Source organism: Diorhabda carinulata, chromosome 8, assembly GCF_026250575.1.
Source record: "Diorhabda carinulata isolate Delta chromosome 8, icDioCari1.1, whole genome shotgun sequence".
NCBI classification, from domain to species: Eukaryota; Metazoa; Arthropoda; class Insecta; order Coleoptera; family Chrysomelidae; genus Diorhabda; species Diorhabda carinulata.
In genome coordinates this window covers 20,780,338-20,792,397 of record NC_079467.1, presented here as the reverse complement: position 1 = coordinate 20,792,397, position 12,060 = coordinate 20,780,338, and positions in this window count along the sequence as shown.

Genomic DNA, 12,060 nt, shown 5'->3' with positions numbered 1-12,060 from the left:
TCACAACGACTCTTCAGATTGAGTTGGGAAAATTTTCAGACAATTCCGTCATGTTAAATAATCCAAAGTGGAAAACAACATTCTATGAAAAAAAACACAGAAAAAAAGGTGTTGAAGAATGCTGGGATTCTTAATCAATTAATAAACGTTTTGAACGTTTAAACATATTATTATCATTTTAAGCTCATAATACTTTTATTGATATAAAACTGAATCATTTTTACTATTTTTTGTAGTCTATTGAATCATATTCACCTCATCACAAACCCTTAGGTGTCTTTTCGGGGGTAGTAGAAAGGCAGATGTGCCAAGACCAAACCGGCAAATGTTAAGAAGTTAGAAGCACGAACAAAAAAGGAGTGTAAAATAATTGAAATTGTTCAAAACGAATTTGGATACTGCCAAATAGCCAATGGCCTGCATTATGAGCATACAGTTATTTCAATTATTCAATTACTTTTGTAGCGAGAGAAATAAAAATTTTATATATTATTATAGCAGTTAGGCACAACTGAAACATTTTATAAAAAAGTATTAGAAATAACAGTTTTGTAGTTTTGTCATTTGACAAAATTAACGATTTGATTGATTGAATTTGGGACATGTTGTATACGTTATTATTGTATGTGAAGATATTAACAAGAAAAGAGGCTAAACAATGAGTATTCTTATTCCAATTGACAGACTCTTGTCAAAAGTATTCTTATTTCCGTATTTATTGTCGTATATTTTATAGTCACAAGTATTCAGTAATTTCAAAATGAATGAGAATATCTAACAGTGGAAGTTGAACTACCATTGTGTTACGAATTTAGAAACTCAACCAATCTTATAGAAAAACTAACGCATTCTCCTGATATGGCTGTAGTTAACTTTGTTCTCATCTTAATATTCAAACCATGCTTCTAGGCACACGTTCTTAGTTGATTGCAACCACTAACGTATAAAAATGTCATTCCATATATTTTCAGCTGCTATTTTCTATGTCCTTGCTCCATTCAGTTTATCACGTATTCCATAATTTCAATAAATCAAACAGAGAAAAATATAGATAGAGTTTGGTTTCTTTTGGAAAATACGATAGAATATGGAAATAAAGAAAAACAATTAAAACACAAAATCTTGATTTATTTTTCCAAGAAAACTTCATTAATTCTAACCATCAATAAAAACAAAAGATTCAGAGAGTTGAGAATAAATATGATAGTTCCCAGTCTAGTAACAAAAATTTTTCCAGCCAAATTGCGTTTTTATAAATCAACATACTTCCCTTCCAGAGTGATACAATCAGTCTGGAACACTTTTCCAACTTTTCTCTGTTATTTTTATAGAATGATTTTTCCTCAATCTCAAAATGGGCTTCTATTTCCTCGATTGATTGTTATTTTTTCCTATTGCACATTTTTTCAAGTCAGAAAGTAGCTAGAAGTCGTTGGGGGAAAATATGAAAAATATAGCCGGCAATGAAGGATTTCAAAGTTCTACTTATTGAAGCGGATTCTTTCTGATTTTCTCTAAATCTATTCAATTATATAATAATAACTGATAATTGTTTTTTTATTTCCTAGCTATTTATCATAGCCTACTTCCACCGAATCTCGTCCACTCAAATGATTGATGATAATAAATTTGTTCCTAAATAGCTTCAAACAGTTCTCAGATCATCAGTTCATTGTTTTCATTTCAAGAATATTTTTGCTTGTGGAGTAAGTCCGTATGACGTTACGTCTTCTCTCTATAAATTTATGTAACCACCTATTTTCGACGTTCTGATCGTTAAGCATCATGGTTGTATGCCTATATTTCAACTCCTCATACCAGTCAATGATTAATCATTTTCTCCTAATTTCACGCAGATTTTTAAATCGTGAAGCTACGATATTATTTTTTTCAAAAAAGCAATAAAAGTATGAGTACGTAGAAGACGTGCTTTTGGTATCTGGCAAATCTCTATTGTTGTTAATGTTAAAAAGGATAATATCTATTTCTGGTATTTCATTTATTAAAAAGAAAACTGTGTACGGGACCTTTTTAAAGAATTTTGTACTTCCTCCGAAAAATCTAACAATTTGCGCAGTCTCTTTTGGAAAACTGATACACTCAATCTTATACACTCATATAAAAGGAAAAAATTTGATCCACTTATTTAATAGGTATAGAAAACGTACCAAAAGATTTAGCACCAAATTCCACACATTCGGTTTTGAATTGTCTTTTTATCAGTATTTGAAATATTTGGAACTGTCTGCTTTTCCTTATTTTTTTGCGGAAAGATAATTTCTTACTTTAACACAAAACACACTTCTTTTCATGTTATAATATGAAAATATAATATAGTACGAAATATCAAAATCTAGAAGCACTTAATTTGACAATAAACTGACTAATATAATAAATGTTTTGCTCCTAAATCTTTTATTACTCCACGTACTATTTTTCTTATTTTCCAATTAATGATTTTGTTGTAGTTGATTCTATGTCTCATTCTAGCTCAGTAAAATTTTGGACCATGCAACTGAACTAATTGTTAGCATTAACACACATACACAAATTGTATGAAAAACTCAGAGGTTGGTCATCCAGAAAATTCTAACAAACAATTTATTGGAGAGAATATGCTCAAAAGTTCAAGGAAATAATAGTAATATTGATATATGACATCCATAACAATTTTTAAGTATCAATATAGTTATTGATGTCAAATGGTACTAATCATATGGCAAATTCCAAAAATAATGCTTAACCCAATATTCACTTCACTTAATGTACCGCAAATAAATTCAATTTTCAATCGAGCATTAGACCGCATTACGCAATTGAAATCTGTAATATGAATCATCCTCAGAGAGGATAGATATAATTTATTGCATCTCTAAAGCAATATGCTAATATTTTACAATTTCAATTAACTTATCTCATTCAATGTAACAGTTTACTTTGTTGTTGAGGTGTTTGTATACAACTCACGAAGTGGAACTTATTTAAATTGATATAAATAATTTTTTGACGTAATCGAAGTTTAATTAGATGGGAGACTGAAAAATGTATTCAGTTCAAACTAGAGAGACCTATGGTAAGCAAAAGATTATCATCCTGTCCGAAAGTCTAGCGGCCATTAGAGCTATAAGCTCCAATATAATAAAATCAAAACTCGTTTGGGATTGTCTAGATAAATTGAACGTGCTAGATAGATAAAATTACTTTACAATGGATTTCAGCGAAGGGAAATAATAAAGTTGATAAGCTCACTAAAGCGGGGCCAGACAAGCACTTCATGGGTGTGGTATCGGCTACAGAACAATGGAAACAGCCCTGGAAAAGAAGGAGTTCTATCGTGCCACCGTCGCCACAACAAACACCTGAAGACGCTGGAATTAGCAGACAGTGCGGCGCGCAGATTTCGTTGCACAGAAACCTCTATCCAGATTCTCTCGAATTGTGAAACACTAAGCAACTCCAGAGCACTACACCTGGGTGAGCTTGAAGGAGACGAAGACCTCTGGCAATTGAAGTTATCCCACATTCTAGACTTTTTAAAAGAAGTGGAATTAATCAGCTGTAAATACTGGGTTCTTCAGTATCGCAGTAAGAAAGGAGGACATAATAGATCCTTTGGGTCGCAGTGTATACGAGACCCCAAATCTATACATAAATATATAGGCTTCAAAATGTTCTTGGTTTCAAGTCTCTTCTTTTTTATTAATTTTTGAAAAATTAATAAAAAATTGTCATTGTCAATATCATATTTTGCTATTCCTCTTCATTAGGAACTAAACTTTTCCTTAATAAGGTAGAAATATTCCAATCCAAGAGCAAAATTTTCTGTCAAAGTATCTGTATTCGACTTATCTTTTCATCTTTAATGTTTCTACGGCTACAATTATCAATAACTAATTATTTTGCATAAATGACGTGATCACACCTGTGGAGTCTTTCCCAATTTTTCAAACTAAATACTCTCACTATCTTATGACTTACCAACTAGTTACTTATTAACTTACAAGAGCTCAACATCAAGTTTATAAATCGGTAATTGAAATTTGGGGTGGGTAAGTTTCTGTTGGGCCATAGTTATTTCATAAAAATTGTAGACACTTCGGCAACATAAAAGGAAGTTATCACAAATATGGAAACAATATCTACAATTATTTCTCTCATTATTCAGCAAATTGCTTTTGAAATAAGGAAAATACTAAACTTGTTATGTCGCACAAGTTTCGTTGCGACATATTATTTTTTTATCATCATGTTACATCATGTTACATATAATATGTCTAATGGGAAAATTAGTACTTGGTATATTGATGAGAGACGGCAGGAGTATTCTTTGATAAGGATCTTTTTTTTAAACTAACTTAAATAAGTTTTTATATTGTCTGTTTTTATATTTTAATTGAATCAATTTACATGTCCATTTGGTTTGAATTATTTAAGACGACGTATCTTTACGTAACAAGAAGATGGCGTCTTGAACAACAGTTTCCGGTTAATCGACCAATCACCAGTCGTATTTGGCGACTGTTAAAACGAAGCAATTGATTGGAGATATTCATATCAAGGGATTTCTATTCAACTTCGCAGAGTTCGTCTTATTAGCAGACTACTCAGCTATCTAAAAGCTGTACTTTTAGCTACATCAAGAATGGGCTCTGAAACCATTGGTGGTTTAGCGGATACTTGTCAATTAAGAGGATCACTCTCGTTGCTGTTCTTATTTCCCAAGTAACCCGACACCCAAACAATTTTAATCTCTACGCAATCCCCTAACTATTTATGTAGGACTGTTTTACCTTACCACACTAGTTCGGCAGTTATGATTTTTATAGCAGCTCTGTATTGGAACAGATTCTGATAACTGTTTGGCGTCGACAAGGTATTGCTCCACCACGTTCCATCACACGTCCATACATCTTCGGTTTATGTATTGTGTATTCCAAACGAGAAAAATCTGCTTATTTTCTTGGACCAATCCGTGTACCCGTGTACTCAGTATCGCGAGCTTGGTATCCCCCATCCACTGTCAGGAATGTGCGTCCCAGCCTTCATTATCAACAGTCACAGGCGTTATTCGTGATTCGAGTTAGGTCCTGATCATTCAGATCATGATTAGGTTAACGCGATCATAGTTTCCGAGAAGTTCTCCCGTATTATTCAATATATTTTTTTGAAAACATAACAGAAATGGAAATACTAATAAGAACGTTACTTTATGAGCTCACTGTGTATTGGACTATTACTCAAAACTTCTGACAAGCTATATGCTATACAACTTCCTCTATCTCCGAATATCATATAAGTGAAACTAAAATGGCTGTCATAGCGTACACGTCAAAATGCCGGATAATATCAGATAATCTTCAACAAACACATCGGTTGGATTATACAATCATTGCGGGCGGGTTTACTGTTTCAATTGCAGATGTATTTCTCTCATATCAGAATGTTGTGAAGCAAACATCGTGTGTTATCAATTTATGAATCTATTTGATGATTCCAGAGCTGCGATTGAACCATCATAGGAATATCGGATGTTATTCAGACCAGTGGCTTCATGTTACAATGAACAAATAGAAATATTGAACGAAACGTAATTAGTGTGTACATTAATTTAGTTTTTTGCACCCACAAAATCCATTCGATAAATGGAGAGATTAGGGTAGAAAACAGAATAGATTCGATAGGAACACGTTATTAATAAAATAACAGCGGAATTAACGGAAAATTCTGCTAATCTACGTTCAAAACTACTTTTGAGTACAAATTAGAAACTAGATATAAAATTCAGGCCTCAATGAAATTAACTTCTAAATAGATGTTAATCGATTAGACAAAGATGTGGCGGCATAATTGCAGGAAATATAATGTTATACTTCCTTACATTGAGATCCAAATTGTGAATGAGACAATCCTAATTAACATTATACAAGCCGCTTATTTGCTGGGTTTTTACGTATTTACTTATGGCAGCATCATCATTGTCAATTAGCTCCCAGTGGAGCGAAGGGCAGCTGTTGGTGTTTCAGCAGCAATGATGTTGCCTTTCTCATGTGCATCGTTCCATCTAATTTAGTTGAGGACGGCTCTCCATTTCCATCTGTTTTTGGCTATTCCTGTAGCCTTTTTCCATGTTAAATTCATCTGTTGCAGTTCGTTATCGATAATTTCTTTCCATGTTTTATTTTGCCTGTTTTAATATAATTTTAAATGAAACTCATTGTTATACGTTTAAATTAATAACAATGATTGAATTTTCTGGAATATCTTTCCATTATATTTCCATTTTTCCGCCCCTATATAATAGAACAAATTTTAAATTCGTCTAAAACGTTATTAGTTTTGTTGTTCTTGATATACTTGCTAAAGAACATATTTTGAACAGTGTTTTTCAAGCGTTTTGCACCAAGCCTATTCTTCTTTCGATGTCATTTTCAGTAACTCTTTTTGTACTTACTATACAGCTAAAATAGCATAATTGTTCGACGTAATCTATTTCTTTTCCTTCCAGTAGATGGTGCATTCTATTTCGATTTTGCTGGTTCGTAATATATTCGGTGGCATTCGTAAAAAATTTTGATTCAAAAAATAAGCTGGAGGTCCTGAGAAACACAATGTACTTTAATGCTGGTCTTTACAATAATTTGCAACAAGTCTATTGAAGTTTGTTTTTACGTACATAGCAATCCCGCGATGGCGGGAAAAAGAAGGCAATGTTACATCCTGGCTAATAGTACGCAAAAAGAGTAGAAGGGAATTTTTGTAGGAAAGTTAATAAACTAAATAAAAATCTAATTAACAAATGTATTTTATTATTTCTGTTTTCCATTTTGCTCAATGACCTTTTTCCATATTTTTTTCAGTTCCATGTTTCCAGGCTCATGAAATTTCTAGTCCTTACCAGCAAAAAACTGAACCAGGTGCGATTGAAGGTCATTTGTGTAACTTTAACCATTTAAAGAATTCTGCAAACTTCGAAATAAATGGTAATCAGATGATGCCAGATCAGGGCTGTATGGGGGATGTAGCATCACTTCCCAGGCAAGCTCCAATAGGTGTGTGAGAACAAAGATGTGTGAGGCCTTGCAATCTCCTGGTGGAACGCTAAATCTTTCCAATTCTGGCCGTTTTTATTTGATTGTTTTATCCAGTTTTATTAATTGTTTACAGTAAACATCAGAATAGATCGTTCCTTGGAAGCAGCCCAATAAACACAACATCTTGTAATCCCACCAAACTAACAGCATGAGCTTTTTTGCTGTTTTTCAGCTTTCGAAGTGGTTTGTGCCGGTTCATCGTATTTGCCCCATGATCGTTTTCGAACTATGTTACTGTACAGGCCCCATTTTTTAATGAATTTCTTTCAATTCGGTACTCGAATATCAAGCTAACCCAAGATATTTTGAGTGATTCTCAATTGTTTTGTGCAATACATGTACACTTTTCGCAACTTCTTGAAAAGTTATATGCCGATCCTCTTCATCATCAACTTCAGTAGGCCGACCAGAACGTTTCAAATCTTTGAGGGAAAAATCTCCAGAATGGATTTTTTTATACCAATTCTGACACGTGCAATCTTTGAAGCAATCGGCAGCATAAAACTCATATTTTTCTTGGTGATCGCAGCAGCTTTGTTTTCTTGGCAGAAACGAAAAAGTAAAATACGCCGAAAATGTTTGTTTCTGCACTCTATATATTCTATATATATTATCATGAAAATATGTGCCAATTTTGAGAGCGTTACAGCATTTTTTCACCAAAAAATCTCATTTTACTATACTTCATTATATTGAAAAAAAGATTCTTGCTCATGCAAAGCCGAGCTAGTATATATTATATTTTCAATAATCTCATTCAATAATGCTTGTTATAAATAGATTCTTACAGGTATTCGTTATATTAAAAATCAATGACACAACACTTAATTAAAATTATGAATACATATAACACTCGAAAGAATACAAAACAAATATTAGTCATTTTGAGGTCAAAGAAAAAATCCAAGAAAAATTAACATGACTTTCTTAGTCACCTCATGTTATTGGTTAGATTTATTACTTTAGTTATGTCATTCATGTTTCTTACAGTGATTACGCTACAAATTTATCTTCATATTTACAAGTAAATCAACACCATATCAATAATTCATAAATTGTTTAGGAATACCGATGAGCTGATATCATGATAAAGCATCAAGATTCTGAGTGCATTTCCTGAATATTTTACATGAGTTTCACCATAAGCTTTCTTAGTAAACGACTTTATTTCATAAATCATCCGGTAGCTTTACACAGGGTGCAGGAGAGGAAAATTAGCAATTTGCAGTAATTTTTGAAAAATATCAAGTCAAAAGAGTAACAGAAAAATTGTAAAGTTATGAAAGAAAAAAAAGAAACTTTTCATAGTTTATACAAACGAGAAAAAAATCATAAAATTTTGTCTTTGTGATTCAAAGATACTAGAGAAACCTAAAACGATTTTGGGTAAAAAGCTGTAGACACAAGAAAAAAATTATTTTGCTTGAAAAAATATTATTAGCCACTAAGAATATTTTACTATATATGGTATATGTTTAATCATCAGAACCAACAAATGCCTTTTAAAACTTTTCAATTGTCGTCAGTGCATTACGCTAGTTTTCTAATGAAATTAACTCGAATCTACTATCATTATAAGTAAACAAAACAATTAATTCTAAAACTTTTTCATATGTATTTCGCACTTTTAGGTTAATTGAATCTGATTTGTGAAAAATACGATATATGTGGCTTCTATAAGAATTCTCAGCTCGAAGATAATTCTATCAATGATCATCAAAAGGCTTTAGTCCGTAAAAATATTACAAACATGTAAATTTACCTTGGTAAAATCTAAAGTTTGCATTTGCATTAAAACTAGTGAGAATAGACTCGCGTTTTCTTGATCCATTAATATTTGAAAAACGTAGTCGAAAATGAAATGCATTCGTTGATACTCCATTACTTTCTCATTTCAGATTTTAACAGAATCGGCTTACGATCCTTAGCTTTGGGGAAATAAATATGGAATTTATGAATGGATTTCAGCTAGAATGTTACATAAATCGACTTATTTACAGCATATAGGTATGATGGCTTTGTTTGTTGATGAGAATTGTTCTCCAAGCATTCTGGAAAATCTTGTACTTATTTTTATTTCAGCGGTTTCCTATATCTCAAAATGTTGCAATAAAACTAAAAATACTATTTCCTTTGGGGCCTCAGGTCCATATCGGCCTGAGAAGGAAGGTATCGTGCATAAAAACAGCCCGATTCGGTCTCAAACCCAGAATCTACTTAGCGGTAGACTACTGGGTGCTACCTATTTAGAAATTTAAATCTAAATGTTACCTACCAGTTTTTTTGGTGAAAATACTAAATTTTAGTTGTCACATAAATCACACATCTTAGAGAGGCACAAGCGATATGTTTCTTCACGAAAACAGAATACTAACGAAATATAACGCCCATTAAAAACGCCATGTATAGTGAAAAGTTGTTTAAAAAAGTGTTTTCCTAGATTGCACACTCATTTTTACCTAAGAAAGTATCTTTTTCAGACATGCACTAAAAAATAACAAAACATACATGTATTGAAATGCTTCTTTTTCTTATGTTATATATGGTCTCGAACGATAGAGGGAATATGCTAATACAATATGAATTTGGCTGGGTGCCGAAAGGCAAAAGGCGAAATTTAAGAAGACTGAAGAAGTACACAATACACCCAATGTTTTTTGAGGTTGCAATATAAATTGAAAGTTTGTTGTGATTAGTGACCGCAAGATAATTTAAACGTTAAAATTAAGTATTATTACTATTACTGGATAATGTATAAAGTAGTTGATGAAAATTTATTCACCATAGTGAAGGAAAACATTCTTCATTCTTGATTTTACTAGATAACAGGTAAGCTAGAAGTAAAAATGATATTAAGTAGTATAAATAATTTTCAACTCATCTGTGATATTGTTTAATTGACTTTTTTATTTAAAAATACGTTTTTTTGAAGAATTTTTTATGTGATCGTAGGAAAAATAGTGTACGCAACTTGTTGGAAAGTTTATGCTCGTTATGTAATATACTATTTACCACGTACGCTTGTGATTTCACTTAATTTAACCGAATCACCCATTTTTCCGCCTTCTTTTACTAGATTATTACAATTTAAATGTTACTGTAGAACTAAATAATCTAACAATGAGCACCCCTAAGATAGTCCTTTTAGGAAATAATACATATTGAGGATTAGGTAAAATACCTTTCAATTAGATTTTTATTGTAAGCCGAAATGGACAATTATCCAACCTCATTAAAATTCATCTTACCTGGTATTTCTTATTTCTGGGCCGAAACGAACGACCGCGACGCCCCTTTTATAACACTAGTAAGTCGTCTACTACTGACTATTGTTACCAAATCTTAAGATTTGAGTACATTCATAAATGAACACTTTAGACCATTATCTTGTATTTTAAAAACATTTAAAAGGAATTTGGTCTCGTAGTGCTTCATAAAATAATCTGAAGCCATAAAAAGTGTTTATATATAGGTACCGACACTTTGATTATTCAGTTCTATCTTAATAGTTACATCTTTCAGAGACAATAAAATGGTGTTCGTTGTATACTAAACAGAAAATATCAAGACATTATCTGTATCTTGGAATTGGAATTGGAATTAGAATATCAATTTAAATGCATATTACTTGTCCTTTGTTTTCGCCCGTAAGTTTAAATATTCCATTCGAGGACATACATTACATTAATGATTAGACTATTTCTATAATTCTATCATCAAGTTTGGGCAGAGAAAATAGTGTTAAATCAGGAGAATATGGTAAACGAAGCATTAAATCCTCAATGCATACGGTATTATTGAGGAAATCATCTAACTTTGTCCGCAAGTTAGCAAATTATTTGCCGTTTTTCATTTATTGAAATAATCAATCAATATTACACCTTTGGAAACATTGTAACCGAAACGAGAGGTAAATCAGGGGCGTCCTACCTTAACTACTATACTAGTCACAGTCATTGTTTGCTTCGCTTGTGAGGATAAACGACATAACAAAAAGATATTTTAAGAAAGCCTTTTAGAAATGCTCTAGTTATGGTTATCCATTATAGTATTTGGCTACCTGAGTGCAGTACTTTGAAAAACTTTACATTTTTGCTCAGATTTTAGTAAAACAATTCTTTTAATAAAATAATTCACTGTATTTTTTATCAGGCCTTGTATTTCCTTGAATAAAACGATCAATAAATGGTTTTAGGATGAAATTATTTGATTATGCTCTAACAATTATTCAGGTAACACAATGTACCCATATTAACTATATTTGCCAAATTTGCATATGCACTCAGGGCTCATCAAATTCAATTTCCAACTTTCCAGTTTAACGTCATTCTGAAATTGTTGAATGTTTGTGGTTCAAAAGCACTTTGCTGTATTAGGATGGTCAATAATTAAGTGATTTCCAGTTCGGCAGATAAGTGGATTGTATTTCGTTCAAACGAGGTCACAATTCTGCTTTTATCTAGTTTTATTGTGAACAGACTCACTGCTATAAAAACAAAACAGATGATTCCAATTACATTTTGTTGAAGTTACTGTTTGTCGTACAGCAAATTAATTTAAATCTTATAAATAGGTGTGGAATCGACACTTGAGAATTAACGTTATCGTTAACAATCACGTTAGAAATGAGGTGTATGTTAGAAAAAAAATTCTTTATAATGAATTTATTGTGCCGCTGAATTCCCACCTTCGACCTTTGGCTCGTAAATTTAAATTTGAACAACTCCTGTTAATCAAAATAAATAGAAGCTTTTCAAATTCATCACATATTTTATCGTTACCTACAGTTAAACAATCGAAGTAGACAGCAGCGGAGGAATCGGATTAACTGCCTATCAACTATCCAAATCGATGGAAATAATGAAGAAACCATCGAGTGATAACTTTCTGATAATTTTCTTGGAAATTTGCAAAATTTTTTCCACGGGCTCTGATTGAAAATCAGAAAGAAGAACGAATTGAAACATGT